Source organism: Equus przewalskii, chromosome 7 (genome assembly GCF_037783145.1).
Source record: "Equus przewalskii isolate Varuska chromosome 7, EquPr2, whole genome shotgun sequence".
Lineage (NCBI taxonomy): Eukaryota > Metazoa > Chordata > Mammalia > Perissodactyla > Equidae > Equus > Equus przewalskii.
In genome coordinates, this window is record NC_091837.1 from 16,602,591 (window position 1) to 16,627,649 (window position 25,059).

Consider the following 25,059-nt stretch of genomic DNA (forward strand, 5'->3'; position numbering starts at 1 on the left):
TGATATGAATCAAAAGAAAAGAGCTGATTTCATTGCTAAGTGGTTTCTTTTCAAGACGCTGGGATTTTTATTTTGCTTATGTTTTATTTCTATCTTCTTGATTGCAAATAACATCTGTTAATGGTCATGCATTTCTTTTTTATATGGACAGACACAGCTGAACGCTTGGGTGGTGAAAACTCACCCTATTTCTTCCATTCATATTGTCAACTGCAGAGTTGGTAGGATGAGTTCTTAACTAATAAATACTCTTTAGAGAAGGAGTACCTAGTCAAAAAAAATCCCTGCATGACTTTAGTCTTACCCACCTTTACAGTTGTTTAATATAATGCTTTTGGACAGACTCTCTAGGCCTATAAAAATCAAGTTCCCTCTAAACCAAGTTTTACCACCTTGAAATCTCTCTGCATCCCTTCCTAAGGTGGCACTCAGTCTCGCTGCTCAGGAGACATGTACTTCAGAACCCGTCTCAAATGAAGTCCTGCCAGCCCTGTTTCCGCAGGCCCACTCTGCATACCCTCAAGCTCAATCTTAAACTTTAAAGGCAAGCATTGTAATTAAAATGGGGCATGATTTTAAAACACTAGTGAAAACATGTAGAGTGTTTTTAGAACACAAATTTTGTCAGTGGAAGTTAAAACAAAGGAGTTAATGATGGAGAGTTTTCTGAGAGAGAAGTCCTGTATACGTCTGACAAGGCCTAGGATCAAACTGTGTTCCTGAAATGAAACAATTTCTTGATAAAACACTAAATTGTCAAGGTCCATAAACTTTGGGGTTTAAGGTCAAGGAAAGCAGTTTTCAGTTCCCAGTATTGATTTAATCAACATATCCAGTTTCACAAAAACAGAAAGCATGGCGCTGAGTAATATGATGCACTCTGACCCCTGTCTGGCACCATCTTTCAGCTTGGGTCAAGACGGGTCTCTGGTTTTCACAGGTTGCACTTGGGACAAAATTCATTATACTTTGGCCATTAGTTCACACAGAATCATTAAAACAGTTGCCCTGAAAAAGAGTATGTTGAATAGCCTGAAGCCTCGCTAAAGCTAACAAGGGTTCCTCTATGACACAGTTCCTGTTCCTCCTGTCACAATGATAATCAAAACCTACAAACAGTACATCTAGAGCTTTATCCTTGTACTATCAGAACGTGACCCATCAGTGTTGAACACCTAGTTGTGCAGAGTATGCATCTATATATAGATTTTATTTTTTCCCAACAGCATTAAAGTGACGTCTGTTGAACGCATGCAAGGAAGGGCAACTCCCTTGCCAAAGATACAAAAGTTAAAATCCAGGAAATATTTACAAGTCCTGAGTAGATCAATGCTGTATTAATTGACGGCAGAATTACTTAGAAAGCTGTGCAAGGTCTAGCGGGGGAACGGGGACCCCCTCGAAGGCTCCAGCACGGTGGTCCCGGGGAGTCCCAGAAGGCCTCGGCCTCTGGGAGTCTCCCAAGAAAAGTAAAGGCTTAGGGAGGAGTGCCATGAACTTTGACCCCACCGCAGCACAAACAAGGCTGACCGCACCCCAGGCGGGCCCGCGGGTAACTGAAGTTGCAAGGTCTTCCGCGTCTGAGGAAGCCCCGCCCCGCCTCGTCCCGCCTCCCGTCAACTCCGCCAATCCTTAGGCGCCATCGACCGCTCTTGCTTCCCAGGCACCTCCAATCAAGTGCCTATATCCGGCCCCAGGCCTATGCCCCGCGATCAGGGAAGGTCAGTAGAGAGCCTATCGGAGCCGAGCTGGGGGCGTGGTCGGGGGCAGGGGGCGGGCACCTGAGACGGCAGGGCGGAGCGCGCTCGGCGCAGTCGGGTGCGATTGGCCACCCCTGGCAGGAGCCGCACCTCGGACAGCAGCAGCGGCGGCCGCGGGAGGGTCCGTGTGGCGCCCGGCGGCGGGGTCCTGCGCGAGAGAGTGGGACCCGACGCGGAGACCGCGGGCGGAGGCTCCCCGCGGCCGCACTGGGCCCTCAGCGACCGGACCCGGGGATCCTCTGGGGGACAAGCGGCAGAAGAGCGACTCGGGAACAAGTGTGGGAGAGGAAGCGGCGGCGGCGACGCCGGGCCCGGGGGTGGTGACAGCAGGTCTGAGGTGAGAGCACCGGGGCGCGGGGCGGTGACAGTGTGAGCCCAGGCGAGGGGACCCTGGGCAGAGTGAGGTCGGCGAGGACCCAAGTGAGGGGAGTTCCGGGAGCGGGTCTGACAGTCCCGACTGTGGAGTGGAGACCCGGAGAGGGGTCGGGACGGCGGGTCTGAGGGGGACCCGAGAGAGGCCAGGAGAGCGGGTCTGACGGGGGACCCCGAGACGGGCTGGGACAGCGAGTCTGAAGAGAGGGAACCCCAGCAGGGGCCGGGACAGCGGATCTAAGGGTGGTCCCGAGAGTGGCCGGGACAGCGGTTTATTGGGGGTGGTCCCGAGAGGGGCTAGGGCAACAGGGCTGAGGGAGGGGTCCCTGAGAGTGGCCGGGACAGCAGGGCTGAGTGGTGGTCCCGGAGAGGGGATAGGACAGCGAGTCTGGAGAAGGGACTGAGAGGGGCCGGGACAGCGGGTCTGATGGGGGACCTCCAGGGGGCTTGGGACGGTGAGGGGACCCCGAGGAGGGCTTCTGAGCGTGCGAGTGGACGCGCGGCCCGGCCCTGCGTGGGAGAGGCGAGGGAGCTCGGGTCAGGGTCGCAGTCTCGGCCGAGTTGGGACCGCCGGACCCAGAGGAGAGGGGAGCGCGCTGCTCCCAGGGTCCCCGGTGAGCCGATCTCCCTAAGGGCAGTGTGTGGGGTGTGGGACAGCCTGCGCCCCCGTGACTCTGTGGGTGACTCGGTGGAACAAGGATTATGTAATGAAACATCTCCCAAGTAGAGCGCGCGGGCCGGAGGGTCTGGCAGAAGCACAGAGATCTGGAAAGATCGAGAGAGACGAATCGCTGGTCCTCTCCCCGCTGGCCCCCTGGCTTCCCATTCGTTGCTGAGTTGGGCGTGCATGCCCTGAAAGTGAGGGGCTTCCCGACCTTAACAGCTTCACAGAACGTGAAAAGTTGGCGAGCGCTCCTACCCACCACTAACAAGTTGAAAGGGAAAGGGCTCCTTTTGGAGACCCAGGTTTTGCATTAATTAGGATGTTTATTTTGATAGACCCTGTATTTTTCATTTTAGCCCAAGGAGCTAAGAAACTTTCAGATTTGGCAGCACACCAGTGTCAATGTTTACAATGCAGATTTAAAGGAACTATATACTAAGTTTAGCTGTTTAACTTTGATGTGTGGGGGATAGTGGGAAGGTCAAACTAAAGTTTGAAAAGTATTGGAAAAAGTATTGAAAGTATTGGAGTCGCTAAACTAACAGGACCATCCAATTAGACTTCGCATCCTACAAGCTACCAGGACTGAGCTTCAGGCATAATTCCAGGACAAGCTAAGGAGAGAGATAAGCCTATTTAAACCAGACACTGTATGTCCTGGTGGGAGGCAGGTGTGTGTCTATTAAAATGCTAAAACAAATAGTGGAAAGCAGTAGGGGGTGGGAATTGGGGGGCAGCCTCCTCCTTTGACAGGTGTGAAAATTAAACTAATGACCACGCTAGTTGTTCACAGTACTTAGGATATGTTAATACCTCCCTGCCTGCCTTTCGAATGTTCTCTTGAATGCACATTCTTTGTTATGCTGGTGCCAGCAGTTTTGCATTTGAATTTTTTGACCCCTTTTTCTCTGTGTGTTGCTTCTCCTCACACCTTCTCTCTTCGACTGGTTTCTTTTTTTTATAAAGCAGACTTAGAAAATGATGGTTTGGGGAAAATAATGAAAAATGTAATTACAATATCATTTCGCAGTTATTTAGCTATCTTCTTTGCTTCAGGTTTAGAATATGTCTTAGAAGAAGACTTTGCCCATGGTTAGTAATGACCAGCTTCAACTAAGAGGAAGAAAGAAATGCTGCATTATTTCCCAAGACAATGCAAAAGGCTTCCACAGCACTGCCTATTTAAATCCCAACAACATTCCTCAAGTCATTTTTATCATGGTGATAATAAGTAGAGGAACTGTGCCATTTGGGGATTTTATTTGATATTACCTGACACAGGAAAGTTCTTACATGGCTTCAGAAAGTGTGGCACTTGATGTGGTTATGAAAATGCCACCAACTAGAAGTCCTCACCTAAGATATAGAAGTTATGGAGATGAGAGGAGCAACAGTAGCAAATACAAACTGAAAACATGAGGCACTGTGATTTAAGGTGTATTGAGTGTAAGTTTTTGACACTAAGTTTATTTTTCCAGAACCCTAGGTAGAATTCAAGGAAAAGTCAGGTCAGTTAACTCAAGAGGGTGTTTACAAGGGGCGTATATTCGTTATGTAGTGCATGTAACATAGGACATAGTCTGTAGAAGGATTGGGACTCTCAGTACCGATAATTCTACAAAGTGGTGGGAACGTTTGAGCAGATAGGCTCTTTTGTCATACTTGTTAGCTCATTTCTGACTGGTACAAATGGTAGTTTCTTATGACAAAACAGTAAGTTTATTTCCTTGTAAGAAAAGAAAGTGTTGTGATACTCCCCTGAGTGATTACTAAAGCAGTCATCTGAACCATATTACATTATGATATTGATCCAGAGACGATAAAGAGAGATTCATTGTAATATTCATTGCAATTCATTGTAATTTTCAGTGATAGGAAGGGCCTATAATAACTGTTTATTCCTGGGTGGGTAGGATGGTAAGAATTCTGTGGGAATTTATTTTCATTTGTTTGACAAAATAAAACTATGCTATGAGAAACTATAAATATATGAAGTTATTAGACCTATGCTCATTTAAACTATTTCTTTTCTACTAAAAAATATAATCAAAAGAAGAGATTAAGAGGGAGCCTTATATTTCCATATGTGTGGTTATAGCAACCACAGCATGTAAGTTGGTTTTGGTTTGGAGTTCTTAAACTAGTCTTAGTCTTAGCTTAGCAGGATGCAAGTACTGCCCAGTAAATACAATAACCCGTTTTACACTTTCTTTACCACTTGAGTCATATACAGTCAAACCATTGTTATCTCAGAGTCTACCTTGATAGCTAATTTTGTTTAATGTGTAAGCCAACTTGAAGAAAAGTTCTCATTGCTTGCCAGTGTTCATATTTGTTGGTTTCAGTAGTTATTAGGAGAATGAATGAAAACTACATATTGGTACTTTTATTTTAGTCTTAGTTAAAAGCTTCTTTCCTTTATAATCTTTTCCTCCAGTCTGTTTCTTCCCTCCTCCCAAAAATAAAACAGACTGACAGACAGACAGAAAGAAAGAAAGAAAGCTTCCATGTAAAAGTGGTTTGTTATTCTCCTAAGAGTTCTTTTCATAAGACTTCTTTTCGATCTTCAATGAGAGTTTCCTGTCAATCAGAGAGGATAGTTTCAAATTCGTTTTAAGTTGTGGGATATTGTACAACTGCATTTCAGCACAGGGAGTTTAGTTTGTGATTATTTAGCTTTATCATTCATTCAATTGCTTGCTTTGTTATTTGTGAGGATATACTAAAAGTTTGTTACTGTTTCTTAAACTCAGATTCAGCTTAGTAAAAAAAGACAGTGAAAAAAAATCATAGTAAAAAAAGTATCTGTCTAATTATGATTATAGATATGTTGAATGGACCAAATGTGATATAATTCATTTCCAAGCCCTGAGTACCAAATTAAAAACAACGACTATTGAGAAATTTTATGATAACCAATAGGAATTAAATTGATAAATTTTATAATTCCAGTTATATGTTGTTAAAGTTACCTGAATACTTTATAAATTAACTTCATGTATTTTTTTTTTGACTTAAGATTTGTTAGAGTCATTGGAGTATATTTAAAGTCTTTATAAATTATTTCTATTTTGCAACAGAATGACTTAGGGGTCCATTTCTTGATTTGTTAACAAGGATCAGTCTCCTAACCATTGTCAGGCATCTCACAAATACACATTTTTCATCCCCAGAATGAGTGAGAGAAGGAAAATGCCTTGGAATAAACATTTTATACCTAGCAAAACCTACTCCCAGTAAACAAAGGTATGGCCCATGTGGTGTTAGCCCCTAATACTGGGAATTTACACTCTGGCGTCTAGTGTTTTGGGCCCTTTCACTTCCCCTCTGGCCTTAGTGAAATGATGGATAGCAAAAGCAACCTCATGGTGTACGTTTTGTTGTGCTTAATATTTTAGTCAGTTATCAAAGCACTAATTGAAAAACTTCGGTTTTACTTCCTTCCACTATTTTTGATGGGCAGTGGGATAACCTTTTATTTCCAGATCAAACTAGGACTCTGTGCAGTATATTTTTATGTGTTTCACTTTCTGTCTAATGACATGGCTTAAGTCCTTAGCAGTCAAGGCTTATGACAACTCAAATACTTTTTATTTACCCATAACAATAGATAGCACTAATCAAGGCAGAATACTTTCTTAAATAAACTAATAACCTTATTAGTCTTGGCAGTAGGCACACAAAAAAGAAGCATAGTTTATGGTCAATTTTCCATTCTGTAGTGAACATTAGCCTTTACTTTTTGAAGCGTGTGTGTGTGTAAATACACAAATATTTCCAAAACCACATAAATATACTTTTTAAATTATCTAGGTCAAGATTTAATAGCAGAGATACAAAATTACAATATTATGCTTCATGTACCTTTATGCTTCCATAGTCTTGTGCAAAATTCTCCTCTGCCAGTTCCTTGCTTCCTTGTGTTTGTCTTTTCCCAGCTTATGAGTACTTTGAGGGCAGAGATAGGTCTTATTCATCTTTGCATCCCCCATTCCAAGCATAGTACCAGGCACAAAGTATGAAGGATGTTCAATAAATGGGAATCAAATGCGTGAATGAATTAGTCATCAGCAAATTAGTAGATTATATTTATGTTTACACTTTGTTTCTTATCCTCATTGAGGGCTTTTAGTATATCAAAGAGGTGTTAAAAGAGACAGCGATCTGGTTGGAACACAAGAACAAATGTTAGCATTATTCATCTACCATATAAGAAACAGCATGATACACTGGAAGGAGAAAGAGCCTTAGACTCAGAGAGACCTAGGCACCTATTTTGGCTTTGTCGCTTGCCAGCTGGCTTACCTTGGGTAAGCTACTTAAGTCTTAAGGCCTCAATTCTCTCGTCTGTAAAATAAGAATATGTACCTCACGGGATTCTTATAAGGAATATATGAAGCAATTTATGTAAAGCACCAAGCACAGTGACAGAGGCATAGGAAGTGTTTAATAAATGGTAGCTGCTTATTATTTTAATCACTTGAAATAATTTTTTATTGCTGTTTTTGGTCTACTCTCAGTGTGTGATCAATTGCTGAATTCCATGGTTCTTGACTCCAAAAAGAATACTTAATAGATCACACATAGGGAAATTGAGACTCAGTGAGGGTAAGTGACTTCTCAAGGTCATACAGACAATGGGCAACTTGACCACTATGACCTAAATCTGTGTTTTCAGCTCAGTGCACTTTCCACTCTATGCCTCTCAAATGGCCAAGAGGGAAGAGCCTTACTGTGGTGCTAGGGCAGGACTGCTGTGACAGTTTTCCAGTCTCCTTTCCGCTTTCATCCCTCCAAACACGCTGTTGCTGTCTTATTCTCCCTAAAGTGCAGCTCTGAGTTTGTCACTCACATGTTCAAAACCTTTAATAATTTCCCATGGCCCACTGTACTGAATCTGAATTACTGTACTGTAAATCTGAATTCATTACAGATTTATCCACCTGTTTTTAGGTTCCTGTTGCCCCGTAATCCATATTTATATCTAACCAGACCAGCCTGCTTACTGGCAAAGCACCTACTGATTTGCCATCTTCAGGTCTTTGTTCCTGCCATTTCTTTTTCCTAGAATGCTTTCTGTTCCTCATTTTTCAGACCTGCCTTTAAGGCCATCTTTTATGAGGCTTTCTCTGATCATCCTCCTTGGTACTGTCTCCTTTGAATTCCCTAAGTACTTGCTTTGCAGGTTTTCTTATTACACTAATGTTCGCCCTGATATTACATTATAGGGTTTGTACTTGTCTTATCCTTCCTAGATGTCCATCTTCTTGATTTTAAAAGGACAGTGTCTTATGCATCTAACGAAGTGTCTTGCAACTAGTATCTGCTCAATAATTATTTGTTGAATTATGTTAAATTTAGATACTTATTTTAGGTTCAAAAATGATGTTTAGGGGCCGGCCCAGTGGCGTAGTGGTTAAGTTCACGTGCTTTGCTTCAGTGGCCCAGGGTTCACCTGTTCGGATCCTAGGTGCGGACCTACACACTGCTCATCAAGCCATGCTGTGGCAACAACCCACATAGAAGAACTAGAGGGATTTACAACCAGGATATACAACTATGTACTGGGGCTTTGGGGAGAAAAAAAATGGGAAGATTGTCAACAGATGTTAGCTCAGGGCCAATCTTCCTCACCAAAAAAGAAAAAAAAATTAAATATAATTATTGCTGCCAGTGAAGATAGCAGTGATAATTCTTAAGTGAAGAATTGACTTCTGACCCTGACAGTTGGTAAATTCAGTGGCAACGGTAGCAAGTATTTGGAAACTTGTATGTTCATATTCCGCATGATAAACATTCCCTAAAGTGACCTTTGACTCTTGAGTGTTTGGGATTTGTTATTTTTGTTTCTTTAGGTGATGTTTTTATCTGTAAGCAATGGGTTCTAACTTCAGGTCTTTGGAACTTTGTTATCCTTTCTCTTGGTATTAGCAACAAATGAAATTAGATTGTCATTTGCAACAGAAAGCAATTGATCACTTGAGTCAGAGGTAGATTCTGGGAGAGCTCTGATACTCTAGTCTTCCAAATTAAAGTTCGTTACTTTGTGATATATGCAATTGTGAACAAATAAACTTATTTTTATCCCTTTCTTTCAAATTGCGTTCTTCTCCATAGTGCTACCTTCTGCATACCAAATAATTTGTTTGTCTTATATCCCTACACTAGAAATGAGACTCTGTGAAAGCAGAGATTTTTGTTATTCATTATTGTATCTCCAACTGGTAGAACAGTGCCTAGCATGTAGTAGGTACTCAATAAATATTTGTTGAATGATTGAATAAATCAATTTAGTTTTGGAAATTCCTCCAGTTTGTTGACTAAAAAGAAGGTTTTGTTTTTTTAAAGATAGAAAGTAAAATCCTGAGGAAGTAAAGTATAGCTTAGAAGAGTAGAGTTTATCTGTACACTTACTCTCTAGGTTTTATGGGGGTTTTTTGAGCAGCCTTGAATTTACTAAATTTTTGTTTTATTGAATACAAAGAAAAGCCATTCCTACCACAACATCCAAGATGATTGTGTCTCAATCTAACTAAAATCTAAGAAAACTGTGTTCATTGTAACGAAATCCAATGGAAGCTTGCTGACATGGCCCATAGGCATTAAGGACTAATAAGACCAAAATTATAACAAACTTCAGGGCAGAGGCATTATTCTATTGAAAGTGCTTCATTTGTGTTTTTCTTAGATGCTGATATTAACCCTGAAAATTGGTCAAATCAAGCTTCTGATGTTAATTTGGGGTTATCAGTTTTCTGCATGTATAAGTAATTGGGTTTGAAATGTGTTTTAAGCCTGAATTAAAAAGAACTTAGTCACTGGTGACTCATGGTGAGAAGTTTTTCCTTTTCCCTGCTGGAACATGTGCCGTTGCCTCAAACCTAACCTTTTTGAAACATTGAAAACGTAAAGAATTCTAATTTTATGTACTAGGTTTTGGAAAAGTTCTTTTAGGTTTAAGGTGGTAGCCTTAATTATAATGCTTTTTAGTAATAAGCACTACGTTTGACTTTCCAAATTTCCATACAAATTTCTTTAGTCTCTATCTTTATGGAAGTTTTTTCATTATACATGAAATTGTCAAAAGTCTCCAGGTAGTGTATGAATGACCACAGGGACTTTGTTTTGTTCATTAGTGTATACTTAGTGCCTATAACAGTGCTTTGCACAGAGAAAGCAATTAATACATATTTGTTGAGTAAAGTCACATACATTCTTAATAACAGTGCATCTTAGAAAAATAATGGAAGAGTGCATCTTAGAAAAATATTGGAAGTCTGTTGAAATAAATTTTCTCCAGCCCTTTTGAATTAAGTAATCATCAATTCACAATCAACCTTGTTTGGGAGGCTCTTGATATTAGCCCAAAGTAGTTCTGCCCTAATAGTTCTTAGCGTTGATTGTGCCAACCTGAAATCTCCTTTAGTGGTTCAATTACAAAAGGAAGGCTAAATCGGCAGCACCCATAGGCACTTGCACCTGTAGGAACCAATGGGCGTTGTAACAGGAAATACTTCAGCTTGCAATACCGATAGTAATGTGCAGCGCGCAGGTCACGCTGTTTTTATCTGCAGTTCCCTGTTAGGATCGTACAGGGTTTCTTGAAGTTTTTTAATATGTAAGTTTAAAAGAGAATTAACTTTAAATTTGAAAATTTAAATGTGAATGGCTGTTTGCATTTTCTTCATTATCAAGGAATTGGTGAGTTGTCCTCCTTTAAGTTCTTTCTTTACCTTCTACTGTTGTGTTCCGTGAAACCTCACTCTAGCACACATGGAGGAGAGAGATGGAGGGTGCATAAATGTAAAATAATTAAATCTAAAGGTGATATTATCAATAATAATAACCGGTTCTGATATTTACGTGATACCATAACGGTAGGCAATGATAGAATTTCATGGATTTTTACCTAAGACTTGCTTAGCTTGAGCAAGTATTCCTCTTTTGTAGGGACTGGAGAAAAAAAATCAGGAAAAGTTTTTAGAAAGTACTTTCCGAAGCGTTGAAATGTAAAGCTGTATAAAATGCTGTTGACGTTAACTGTCTGACCAGGAAGTACTCTCTTTAAGCCTCATTTATGAAACCGTGTCTATAATAACTTCCTTTCTCGGGAGATAGCATGGTGTTCTTACAACTTCAGTTGAGTTTTATCTTTCCTAAGTGAATAAGAGGCAGCTCTTTAAAGAAAGCCATCTCGGGCAATCTTACTGATTGCTGTAGCTAAAGAAAGAATTTTTAGTCTTTAGGATGTTGGATTGGAAATGTAGGAATACATTTGAGAAGATGTACTGTGAGTAAGCTTGGTGTTTTGTTTTACATTTAATGTTTTATTATAAATATGGTTTTTGTCTACATATTGCTAATGAACTCTTTTTTGAATGTCATGTGACTATTTATGACTTTAGCTCAAAGTCCAGCTGAGAGTAAGCAACCTCAAAAGTCACTGGATTCATATACTCTATTTATTTTAATTTGTAGTTTGATATTCTACAAATAAATATTAGTGGGAATTTTTTTCAAAAATCGTTTGATTTCTCATTTCTCCTGGATAAGTAAGATAAATACCGAGCAGCAAATCAAATATCAAAATCTTGTCAGAAGAGTCTTTTAAACAAAAATTTTAAATATACTGAAGCCATCTTTATTAAATAAATGCAATTTATGCTAATGAATATTATTACTGTAAAACAGTATTTCAAAATTAAGCTACTCAAAATAGCATACTGTTCATCCTAGAGATCTTAAATAGCAACAAGGCCACTTCTTATTTTTCTTCTTTTACAGAAAGGGAAAATAGGATAGAATGCAGAGCAGTTTCTTGAATGTAATACCAAATTTAGAGACAGAAAAGTCAGATTTGATCAAATTTACTTTGTCTTGTCATTTTTTTTGTTTTAATATATAAGGGTAGTTACTTATTAAAGTATAAAAATAAAATATTTTAGCCATGAGGTAATAATTTATGGGACTACTCTAGTGCATAAAATGAAATTAGGTGAAGTAGGAAAGTAGATAATTTTTTATTTAACATCTCATAGTTTGTATGGTAAAAAGTTAATGCAAAATATTTTATAAACCAGGAAAGCTACCTTAATAGTTTCTTTACCAGTTTCACTAGGTTCTTGGAACAAAGTTTAAATGAAATATGTATAACCCTGACTTCCAAATTCCTAATACTTTCCATGGTAGATGTGTAAATTAAAGTCTTATACGTAGGATGTATTTTCATTCAAAAAGCATTGCAGTGGATATTACTGATTTGGGAGCTCTATTCTTTCGAATACATAAAAAAGGAGATTAAAACTTTCAAATAATCTTTGAAATGTGATGTCATACAGTTTTTTTCCTTAAGATTTATGAATGTTAAACACATAAAAGTACAAATTATGTAAATTGCAGTTTTTATAGATAGGGAGGCCTTTTATGATTGTCTGAATGTTATGTTAGCACTCCAGAAGTATCCCAGTCATAGCTTGGATGGGGGTGGAGCAAAGGAAGTGGGTAGGTCTTCACTGTAGTGACAGATTACTGCAGATTATATGGCTGCCTGCCAAAACACCACTAGTAGGAGGGAAAAGTGGAAGTTACTAACTGCATCCTATTCATTTCTACATGTTTATTTAACCAGTTAAAACTGTTTGCTAGTTTCATACACAGATGACAAGTTTTAAACTTCTGAATTACTTGACATGTGCTTCATCTTCTATTCTTTTGTTTACCATGGTCAAATTCCTTATCTTTAGTCGGCAAAGATCACACTGACCCTTTTGTGGAAGACCGTGTGTTAGCAGAAAAAAGAGGAGTGAGGAGAGACAGAACTTTATAACTGCTTTACTTTCTAGTTACAAGTATTGCAGAGTTAAAGTGTAAGGCATTTCATCATATTTAGACAATTTACGTAAAATACTACTAAAAATAATCATCTTTTGTGAAGGAGTTTGTAGTTCTTGATTGTTCTGGTTCAGCTCAAAATTGAGATTCTTACTGTTGCAACATAAAAGGAAGCTTTGTGGAGGAAATATGACATCTCTGCCCAGATGCATAAGGAGGGAATTACAGTGGAGAGTTATTTTTAGAAGTGTCTTCTTATGAATATTCTTTATGTACTGAGAAGTTTCCTTAAAATGTTGGTTTATTTCAGGGTCACTGGTAGGAATTACATAGGTTGCTCAGGTCACTGGATATTCTACTAAGAAAGTATTTTTTCAAGCATTTTGATGTCACCAACCAGCCTAGTTATTCCTGATCTTGCTGATTTTAGTGGTAGCATTTTTTTAAAATGTGACCAAATTGAGGAGATATTGAGATCCTGTCAATGCCATCGAACAGTAATGTAATATAAGTGTCCTACTAAAAGAGAGGACAGTTAACTCCCATTTCATAGCAGTGTCCCCTCTCCTTCAGGGACAGAGTGCAGCGCTTTCAGTATAAGGGAAGGTTAGAAGTGAGTCGAGGAATCTATCCATTTGCGTCGCTGACACAGTTCTTACAATTGATGCCACTTCCTAACTCTTTCACACAGTGAGTAGCATGTCCAGATTCCTTATATCTCTTACTTTTGGTTTCAGTCATGTATGTTCAGGGTTGGCAGTATAATCTAATAATCAACAAGAACATATCAGATGACCACGTCTGCCACTTACTAGCTTAAGCTTTGTGACCTTGTACAAATCCCTTAACTCCCAAAGCCTCAGTTTCTTCAACTGTAAAATGGGCATAATCATGGCACCTATCTGACAAGATTGTTGTGACGATTAAATGAGATTATGCATGAAAAGCACAAGTTTGGCCAGACGTAGTAAAGGAAGAGCTCAGGGAGTGATAATAGATATGTTTATTTTTGGACATTTCAATTCTTATTCACAGCTCTCCCAGAAAATAATTTTGGGAAGAGATATAAAACAATACATGCAGTCACGTATAGATAATAGAATCAGTGTTAACAATAATAGAAGTATTTAGAAAGCACCATGGGAGCAGACGAATGAATCTACAGGTCTTATTTATGCCTCTTCTCTTACCACATTATGTACTACCCATTCTAAAGGGAGAGGGGAAGCAGGAGAAGAGTTCATTGTAGATTTAAATAATTATTAGTCCAAAAAATTAGTTAATCTAACAAATTTATCTGTAGTAACATTTTTCTTTTTGTTTTTCACTTAAGAGAATTTCCTCCCAGTTTGATAGCACAACTCAGGAAAGCAACATGGCAAAGTATTGATTTCTTAATTCATTTTTTTCAAGAGTTTGTTTGTTTGTTTCTGACTAGATCACTCTCAGATCAAGGTAGGAGTATGTCTCAAGACTTTAGATCAGCTAAAAAAAAATGTTGTGGGTTTTTTCCCAGGGGGGAGGGGATGGGAGGCAGAACCAGATAATAAAAAATATACGTTTGAGTAAAGAAGAATGTTTTTCTGTTTTCACTATCTTAGTCCCTGGGGGTTCATATCCTGTAATGGGTCACTTAACTTTGTTTATATATTGAGAAACAACTAATTTTTATGTAAGCAGATTTTCATAGGGCTGTGTTAGCAAAGCAAATGTGAAGTTGTGGGGGGGGGGGGGACCTGCAATAAACTCGCTGAACAAAACAATGAAACTACTTATAGGGTACTTGAAAAACATTTAGGCTGTGTGAATATATTTCCAGTGTTTGAAATTTCCAGGTCTTAATCTGTAGTACAGCCCCTTCACATGTTAGCCAAACCCTGGATTAGTCTGTCTCTTCCTTGTCTCTGGTACCCCCAATCTTAGTTTTAGGGCCCATCACATTGCAGCTGAAACACACTGTCTCTGTGCACCTCTCCTACGCAGGCCCTTGTCACCTCGTTCCTGGATTACCACAATTGCCTTCTTTCACTTCCAGCTGCTTTTTCCAACTCATCCTGATTAACCTTCTTTACTTCTTTAAATGCTACTGCTTCTACCTTGTCACTCCCCTTTTCAGAAAGCTTCATTGGTTCCCTGTTTTCCACCACATTAAGTCTAACCTCTTCTGCCTTTCAAGGCCCTTTCTAATCTGTCCCACACTACTTATCCAGCTTCATTTCCTATGTTCTTTGGCACATTCTTTCTGCTCTGTTGAAGTCAGTCTTTCTCTCAAACACACCATACTTTTTCAAGTCTGCTCCTCTGGTACCATTATTTACTTCATTCAAAAAGCCCTCTACCCTTCTCTCTTCCTACTCAGATTTTACCTTTTCTTCAAGAACCTGTATAAAGTTTACTCCTGTTTGAAGCTTTTCCTTAACTATTTCAGTTCTTACTGTTTTGCTGCAAACTCCCAGGTGATTTTTTAAATTTGCAAACTAGTGAACGAAAATGTGCATAGTATCTTATATCATTCACTGTTTTATCTTCACTAATGATGTAAACATTTTGCATACAAGGACCATATCTTACAATTAAATCTTTCCCAGTTCCTAGCATAATGCTGAGGTAGTTGACTGATTTGAAGGAAAAGAAAAGAAAGTAAATCTATTTCATTATGCCTATCTAAAGACAAAACAACAATCCTAGTGTTATTGAAGGGAGCCGAATCTTTTTCCAGTTTGGGTCAGATCTGTCACCTCATTTACAGAAAAACATGAGGCAAATGAAAACTATTTTATAACTGGTCATAGATGGACATGTTTGATTTTCTTTATAAGAAACTATATATATGTGTGTCTATCTATTTATATAGATAATCACGGGGGCCGGCCCCGTGGCCCTGTGGTTAAGTTTGCGTGCTCCACTGTGGCGGCCCAGGGTTTCGCTGGTTCGGATCCTGGGCACGGACATGGCACTCCTCATCAGGCCACGTTGAGGCAGCGTCCCACATGCCACAACTGGAAGGACCCACAACTAAAATATACAATTATGTACTGGGGGAATTTGGGGAGAAAGAGCGGAAAGAAAAAAAAAATAGATTGGCAACAGTTGTTAGCTCAGGTGCCAATCTTTAAAAAAAATAAAAATAAAAAAATAATCACGTATATATATATGATTTTGTTTCCTTTCTTAATATAGCCAGCTGCACTTGGAGAGGTTTGGTTTTGATATTGACAACTTTCCATCCTATTACCATAGATTAAATATGATCAATAAATTTTATATAACCCAGAATTCTGACTTAATTCTTTAAGTAACCTAAGTATAATTAAGTGCCTACTATGCATAAGGTTAGACTCTGTAAAGGGATATTGAAATGAATTACATATTATCTCTGCCCTCAAAAAACTCTTAGGGAATTCTATTAGGAAAGACAAAATATATACTACTCAGAAGCTTAAACATAAGAACACTTGTTACTGCAATTGGATGTCTATTGCTTTAATTCTAAATGAGTCTCCTGACTTTTGAAATAATACATTCCTTTATACTGATAAGAAAGAGCATATAGGACACCCAAACAAAAACTTTTTTTTTAATGTTTTCCCTTTCTTTATTTTTTTCCAGTTTTATTGAGGTGTAATTGACATATAACATTGTAGTCGAAAATGTACAATATAATGATTTGCTATGTGTATAGATTGTGAAATTATTACCACAGTAAGTTTAATTAACATCGGTTACCTCACAGAGTTATAAATTTTTTTCCTTGGGATGAGAACTTTTAAGATTTAGTTTCTTAGCAACTTTCAGATATGCAATACAGTATTGTTAACTATAATCACTGTGCTGTACACTACATCCCCAGAATTTATTTATAACTGTAAATTTTTACCTTTCCACCACCTTTGCCCATTTCCCCGACCCTCCACTTCCTGCCTTTGGCAACCACCAATCTGTTCTCTGTAACTTTGAGTTCAGTTGTTTTTGGATTCCACATATAATGAGATCATACAGTATGTCTTCTCTGTCAGACTTATTTCACTTATCTCACTTAGCTTTATGCCCTCAAGGTCCATCCACGTTGTCACAAATGTCAGGAGTTCCTTCTTTTTTATGGCTGAATAATAATCCATTACGTGTGTGCGTCTGTGTGTGTGTATGTATATATATATACATACCACATTTTCTTTATCCATTCATCCACTGATAGACGCTTAGATTGTTTTCCATGTCTTGGCTGTTGTAAATAATGCTGCAGTGAACATAAGAGTGCAGATATCTTTTCGAGATAGTGTTTTCATTTTCTTTGGATATATACACAGAAGTGGAATTGCTGGATCATATGGTAGTTCTATCTTCAATTTTGGGGGGAAACTCCATACTGTTTTCCATAGTGGCTGTACCAGTTTACATTCCCACTTTTTTTATGCATGCTTTTCTTCCTATTGATGCCAAAGAGCATGTAAGATACCCAAATGAAAACTTTTAAAGTGTGAAATGTTTTATATATGTAAAAGTATGGGTATTTGGAAATGTCTAATTAATGCTTTGGATTTTGTGTTGATGTTTGATTGTCGATGCAACCAGTAACACCATACTCTTTATTCATTTATTTGTTTAATAAATATTTACTGGGTATCTACTTATGTCAAGCCTTGTATTAGTGCTAAATAGGGCTATGTCTTTTCTTTAACTAATAAGCAGAAAATTAAACTAGATGCTTAGAGAAGTTAGCAATGCCTGAGATCACACAGCTGGTAAGTGGCAGAATTAACTTAAAACTAGATTTGCTGATTCAGAGGTCAGACATCTTTTCCATTATACCACAAATCCAAATCGAGTTATTTGGGGGACCAAGCTCACAATTATGTTTTTCTTTTTTCTACTTAAGGTAAAATTCACATAACATAAAAGTCATCATTTTAAATTGTTCAGTTTAAGTTTTTAGTATATTCACAATGTTGTGCAATCATCACCACTGTCTAATTACGGAACATTTCTATCACCCCAAAAAGAAACCCTGTACCTGTTAGCAGTCCCTCTCAATTAGCCCCATCCCCTGGCAACTACTAACTTACTTTCTGTCTCTATGGATTTGCCTATTCTGGACATTTCATATATGTGGACTCATACAATATGTAGCTTGTATCTGAGTTCTCCACTTACCATAATGTTTGCAAAGGTCATCCATGTTGTAGCATGTATCAGTACTTCATTCCTTTTTATGGTTGAATAATATTCCATTGTATGGATATTCCACATTTTGTTTACCCATTCATCAGTTGTTGGACATTTGAGTTGTTTCCAGTTGTGGCTATTATGAATGATGCTGCTGTACACATTCATGTACAAGTTTTTGTGTGGACATACGTTTTCAGTTCTCTTGGGTATATACTTCGGAGTAGAATTGCTTATAATTATTTTCATTGGAATAATTATTTTATGCAAAAATGCTTTGAAATGATTTCTTTTGAGTCATTTATTCAGCACCCGCCCACACACACAATATTGTTCATTGAGCTAATTTGTTTTTGAGAGCTTTTCTTCAGAAATAGGGCAGATCCTGGACAAATAGTTTTTAATTCTAAAGGAATATAATGTGAGTTCAATACTGCCTACTCCATTCAAGACACTATGGAGGACAAATAAGATTCCTACTGCTAGTCATGTTCAATTAATGGAATTAAAATATGTCCATGTCTTTTAGAGGCCAGCCCAGTGGTGCAGTGGTTAAGTTCGTGCTTGCAACTTGGGCAGCCCAGGATTTGCAGGCCTGGATCCCGGGTGTGGACCTACGCACTACTTAGCAGGCATGTTGTGGCAGGTGTTCTACATATAAAATTGAGGAAGATGGGCATGGATGTTAGCTCAGGGCCAATCTTCCTCAGAAAAAAGAGCAGGATTGGCGGCAGATGTTAGCTCAGGGCTAATCTTCCTCAAAAAAAAAAAAAAGAAAGAGACCATGTCTTTTAAAAGCAAGGCAGAATGGCATCAATGCCAAAAGAAGTTAAGTACTTTCTATCCATGAAGAAGGAAGCAATTACTTCTGTACCAGGGAGATGGGGTAACTTGCAGATAGAATTTGAGCTGAGTCTTGATTACTGGGTAGCTTTTCAGCAGATGTAATGGGACATAATGTATTTTTCAGCCTAGTTCAGACTAAAGTGTAAATGTGAATAAAGTATGGGATACTTAGGGACAGTGGCAAATCAGAGGCCCTCAAATCACATACCTAGAGGTTTGAACGTTAAACGTTAGGTAGTGGGGAGCCATTTAAGGTGCCTGAATAGAAGAGACTGATGCAATCAGAGCCTTTGAAAGATTACTCCATCAATAGTTTGTAGAATGACTTAAAGGAAGAAAGAGATTGGGAATGAGAACTTGGACTGGTAATGAGGTTCTGGAACTAGGACAGCTTCAGTGAAAGGAAGAAAAGCAGCTTGTGAGAGATTTCTTTAGGGCATTAACAGCTTGGGAGAGATAGCTGAAAGCCTAAGAGGTAATCAGATAAATAAGAGAAAGTGTGGAGTGAAGAGAAGAGGCCCAGCACAGACCCTTGTGTTAAGAGGTGAGAGGAGGACAAGCCAGCAGAGGTGGATTGGAAAGGAACTCATGGAGGAAAGTGCCACACAAACCAAGCAACAAGAGCCATGTAAGGAGAAGCTACATAAAGGTTATGGAAGGATCTGATCTGAGAAGAATCCTGTTGGATTTGGAGATTAGGAGGTTGGAGCTAGTGAGTTTATTAGTACCAGGGCATCTTCCTGTCAGGGGAAGTTCCCTCTCCTCTCCTCAATAAGTCAAACATTGACCATATTTTAGGCCAAAAAGAGTCAGTGAGGAGCAATGGAAGATTTAGTAAAAATGAGAGGAGTAAATTAATGAAATGAGATAATAAAAATGAAAGAAGTTAATGAAATGAGAAGGTTGTAGGATACAGAATTAAGAGGCTGGTTCTTTGGTGTTGTTGGGGAAAGGTGGTTAATCTGAAAAAGGAAGACTGAAAGATAAAGACACTTGAGTACGCAGAGAAATTTTAAGATGGAATGGAGAAAAATTGAGGACACTTACACTGAATGGCCTCAATGTAGAATTTATGGTATTATTGCTTATTAGTAGTACTACAGATAGACTAGTTAGAATTAGAAAATACCTTCAACTACCTCAGGCGTATGTAGAAAGACTGAATTCTGTCTTTCCATCCTGTATATATGTTTCATTCTTTAGCTGTGTATTGAGCATATCTTTACCTGTGCTTTTAAATTCATTTTCCTCCCCAAAGCATAACTACATGATGCAATATATAGACTACCAGTTAGGCTGTTGAGTCGTTTTTCTGCTAGTTATTCAAGCTGTGTATTTTGAGTGCTAATAATAGTAGGAACTCAAGTGCAGTATTTTGTTTAAAAGTTCATAATCTTCAGTTTGAACTTGTTTGTATAAATGTTTTATTCTCTCTAAAAGATGCCCCAAACTAATACTGCTGAATTTTCTATAGAATAGAAATTTATTAGTGATCTGTTCTGTAGTGTAGCAGGCCCTGTGGAGACATTTTAATCTACACAATATTTATTTAGTTAAAAATAATAATGATGAATATATGTCACCTTAAAATTATAATTTCCTTGTAATGTTGCAAAATTGGTTCCTGATTAGTCCTGAAGTTAGGAGTTACCAGCAAGAGGACTTTCAGGTAATGTGGAAGATACCACATCATCGTACCACATCAACAAATATTCATATTTCTATGTCTAAATATACTGCTTCCACATCATTTTCTTTTTTTTTTTTTTTTGAGGAAGATTAGCCCTGAGCTAACTGCTGCCAATCCTCTTCTTTTTTCTGAGGAAGATTGGCCCTGAGCTAACATCCATGCCCATCTTCCTCTACTTTATATGTGAGACGCCTGCCACAGCATGGCTTGCCAAGTGGTGCCATGTCCGCACCTGGGATCCGAACCAGGGAACCCCGGGCTGCCGAAGCGGAATGTGTGCAGTTAACCACTGTGCCACCGGGCTGGCCCCTCCACATCATTTTCAAGCCAGCATTGTTATATGGATATTCAAGGTGGATTTTTTTTCTTAGTTTTTATTCTTACAAATTGTTCTAAATAACTCCTTAGTTATTCTATCTCCTATACAACTCTCTGTTTCTTTCCAGTCATAGGAGATTCTATAGCAGATAGACCATAAGAACCTGGTTTCCAAGAACATGGAAAAATTTTATTTTTTCATATAGAGTGGGTAAATAGCATTATTATACTATATGTCTCAACAAAGGCTCCCATTGCTTGAGAATATGTCCCCTTTGTTCCCCATCCACTAGAAACACAAGCTAGCAGTGTCTGACGAGTCTAGCTACCAACAAGAGCTTAGAAGGACGCATGCTTATCTCTCTAAACACATGGCCCTTTCCTTGGCCTTCATCTGCTCCAGAGGAACTCTAGCTGCCCTTCTTCCCTTAGACTATCGCCACTGTTCCTTCCTCTTATATTCCTGCCTATTCGGGAGTTTTTTCTTCAAGTTTTGCATTCAAACCTCTTGGTTTGAGCCTGTTAAAATCATCATTAAGAGGGGAGAGACTTTGGATTTGTCCGAAGTAGCTAGTTACTACAGCCATTTAATTAATGAATAGTTCTTGTCCATTATTGTAAAGACTATTTTTCAGCCTCCTTAATTAATCTATTCTATTTTATATTTAAAAAATTTTGTCCTGATCTGACTCTAAATGATGGATATTTTAATTTTCATCTTACAAAAAATTTTACTTTGGATTTATATCACTATAGTAAATAGGAATGCAAGTTTAGAAGCTGCTTCCAAAAATAGACGTGGTTCAGTAGGCTTGGTCTTTAACATTCTATTTAATGACTAGGGGATTGAGTAGACCATGCTTATAAAATTTGCTACATGTGCTTAACTGGCTAGCATCTTAGAAAAACAAATTAAAGTTCTAATTATGCTTGACAAGGTGAAGGAGTACATGTGTATTGACAAGAGGAAGTTAACTAGAGGATACATACTGAATGATTCAATGAGGGACTAAAAAAATAAAGTGTAAATGCAACAGGGGGCTCCAGGCTTTGAAAAAGCAGGACAGAAGGAGAAATTAAATAGTTTTAAATATGAGAATGTAAACTATTATCATTTAAAAAGCCATAATACTATTAATATAATATTATTAATTGATCATGATTTATTTTGTAGTTAAGAAGGAGCCTTTTTTTAAGTTAAATTCTTTCCATTAGTTTCTAATATGTAATGAGAGAGAAGGAGAGAGAGACAGATGTGTGCAAGTGATAAAAAACAGGACTGTGAGATCAAAAAGTTCTAATTGCCACATATCTTTCATGTTATTGAACATATTGTAAAGTGATAGTGCTGATACCACATTTCTTAGATGAGATTTCCATCATTGTCAAAGTATGAATAGGCATTGTTGATGTGAACACTGCTTCTCCCTTGTGAGCCAGGTAAGACGGATGGTTGTATTAGAATGTGGTATTCTGTCTGTTCTGTGTATTAACAGAGATTTATACCTGCACTTTTATATCATAACTCAACAAATCAACTCTATAATTGCCTTACCTGAATCTAGTGGATTATATTTACTATGACACCTCCTTTTACTTTGTTTTAAAAGAATCAAGAGGTTGAATTTTTGTGTTTTGGTAAATAAAAAAAAAAATTAGAATGTACACAGGATAGAGGGCAACTAATACATTAGGGACTCTGAGATAAAATAAGTGAAGTCAATATAAACAATAAAAATAAAGCAGATTAGAAGTCAGTCCATTGTCAGTGTTCTAAATTGTAAAGTCCATGTAGGGTTTCTTATGTTGTAGAACTGGAACAATTAAATTCTAGGGAATTTTTATAAGATACTCTGAGTTTAAAAGAAAACATTAAATCTCAAAAATTCCCATCTCTAGATTACTATCTTGAAGTTCTTCCTTTAAACTAAATGTATCAATGGTTTAATTTACTATCATTCTGACACTTTATTTTCCAGTTTGCTGATGCACCTGATGCAGTTCCCTGCACGTGTCAAGCACTCACTAAGTATTTTTAATGATTTTCCTGGGCATTCTAAGACCTAGGTTTAATGTAAACTGCCATATATATGGAGTGACTGAGACTCCTGAATTTCCAAAGCAGATTTTTGCTTTTGATTAATGAATTTACTCCACAGTGAAGTGCTATCTAGACTTTACCCATAGATGTGGAAGGGACTACTATATAATTTTTTTAAAACCTAAGAAATACTATTGGAACTTAATAGGCAAATTTCAGAAGACCTAATAGTTTCCAACAGGGGTTTACAGTCTCACAACTACCATCAGGTACCATCAGTACCCAATATTTTATATTGCATATTTTATTTATTGATAGTATACAAGTTTATAAGTCTTTGTTATACTATTATCTGAGTAAAGAGGTTGGCATTTACTATGTTGATTTCTGCAGGCCTCTGTGGGTGATAAGTTTCTAACCTTTATTACTTCAAATCTTGAACTAAATGTGTTTCTTGCTTGCTTGTATAACAAGATCTTTTTAACATGTTGGAGAAAATACTATATCAAGCTTTATAAAAGGATAAAATTCACAGTTATTTCATATTGTGCTAATACAACTTTTATTGATCACATTTACATAGGAGTGTCTGTTAACAATTTAGAACATAGCCTGTAGCTGTCATAGGATTGGTTCCTCATGCTAGCTTTCTCACTGGAAACACCAATACTATAATAATATCAAAGCTGCCTACTCTCTGAGATGAGGAAGCTACATGATCCCTCCCAACTCTGAAATCCTATGCTTTCAAACGAATTTCAAATGAAGGAGGAAGTATTTGGCCAAAGTAAAACAGCACAAATGTTAAAACAAACAAGTGAGAGGTTATAGAAGAGGGTTTTTTTTAGCATGGTTTGGTAGGCTTCCCTCATAAAAATCTTATTAAAATCATTATTATGGGCAGTTTCGTTGTTAAAACTGTGAGCAGAGAAGGAAGTATTTTGAAAACAGGCAAAAATGAAATCAACCCTTCCCCCCCACATTTTTTTCTGAGTTTGTTTAGTTTGACCACATGCCCATACATTTGTAGCACACGTATCAACATTGCCCTGCTAGGGTGACTTAGTCTAGTTATTCACTCCTTTTATATTAGATGTAATTATTTAAATTCATTAAAAAGTCTAAGTTTAATTTTTAAAATGTATTGAATTATTGCCATTAAAATAAAACTTGGACAGATCAACTAACCACAATATTTGGACCTAATTTGAACTCATGTAAAAGGCAACAGAATAAAAAAAATTTTGAGGCAATCTGGGAAATCTGAGCTTAGATTTGACCTCATGTTTGATGACAAAGTTTTATTGTTAAATTTTAGGCATACTAATGATATAGTTATGTTTTTCAAAACCGTTCCTTTAGATATACAGTCTGAAATGTTTATGAATGAAATGGTGTATCTAGGATTTGTTTCAAAATGGTGGAAGGTGGCACTGGGGAAGTGGGTGGACCATAAGTTGATAATTTAAACCTGGGCTTAAGGTGGTTCATTATACTGTTCTTTCAACTTTTCCTTATGTTTGATATTTTCTATAGTAAACAAATTCAAAAAATAACATGTAAAACCCATCCATGAGTTTTTATGTACAAAACTATTTAAATGTCTTTATTTCTTATAAAATGAAAGAAAAGCATTACCTACAGTAAATTCTACACCTTGCCAATCTCTTCTCATAATCCATATTCCTGATCCTCTCTTTGCTGTTAGAAAAGAGCTGTTAAAATTGTCACATGGTGAAAAAAGAAAGCAAAGGAGAGAAAATCACTTAGTTGTGCCCAGAAGGAATTATATTTAACTCCTTTGCTCTTCTTTTCTCTCCAACCTGGCCAGAGTTCTCTCTCTTTTGGGGGGAAGGGGAGGATGCAGCCAAGTTACCATTACATTAGGGAGATACCATTCAATTGTATCTACATTTTATCACAAACAACTACATCTATATGTGAACAGAATGTATGGAAAGTACTTATAGTTATTCTCCGTAATTCAGATTTGTATTTTATTCTCTCCAAAGATCAATTATTGAAGCTCTAACTTGTTGCTAAAATAGTCATTTTGTGTTTTAAGAGAAATAAGTGCAGTTCCTTAATAGCATGAATAGTCTGTGGAAATAATCATTTTTGATGTTCAAAGATATTAATAAATTCACAACATGCAAGATTTTGTGAAATATGAAGAATAGTTTATTATTTCAAAATTTTAAAGATTGGGAAAAGGAGAATTTCAGATTAAAGACAGCATACTTATATTGGAAGAAGCTGCAGCAAATAGCAACTAAAATGCTCAATAAATGTCTCTACTTCATATCCCTATGATATGATTCATTACACAGATTTAAAAATAACAATGTTATGAACGATTCAGGCTAGTAGTTAG

The 25,059-nt window shown here is 37.7% G+C and overlaps 1 protein-coding gene across 6 annotated transcripts in view; it reads left to right on the plus strand.

Annotated features, from left to right (window-relative positions):
* The first annotated feature begins 1,775 nt into the window (after window positions 1-1,775).
* The window catches only part of TAOK3 (TAO kinase 3), a 169,194-nt gene continuing 145,910 nt past the window's right edge, over window positions 1,776-25,059 (plus strand). Inside the window, exons 1-2 of one of the 6 annotated variants that reach the window (XM_070628803.1) lie at window positions 10,294-10,497; window positions 13,201-13,317. The gene's annotated coding sequence lies outside the window, so the exon portion shown is untranslated. Of the gene's footprint in view, window positions 2,098-10,289; window positions 10,498-10,896; window positions 11,087-13,200; window positions 13,318-25,059 lie in introns of those variants that run through there. The other 5 variants (XM_008533195.2, XM_070628809.1, XM_070628802.1 and 2 more) reach the window with 5 other exon arrangements.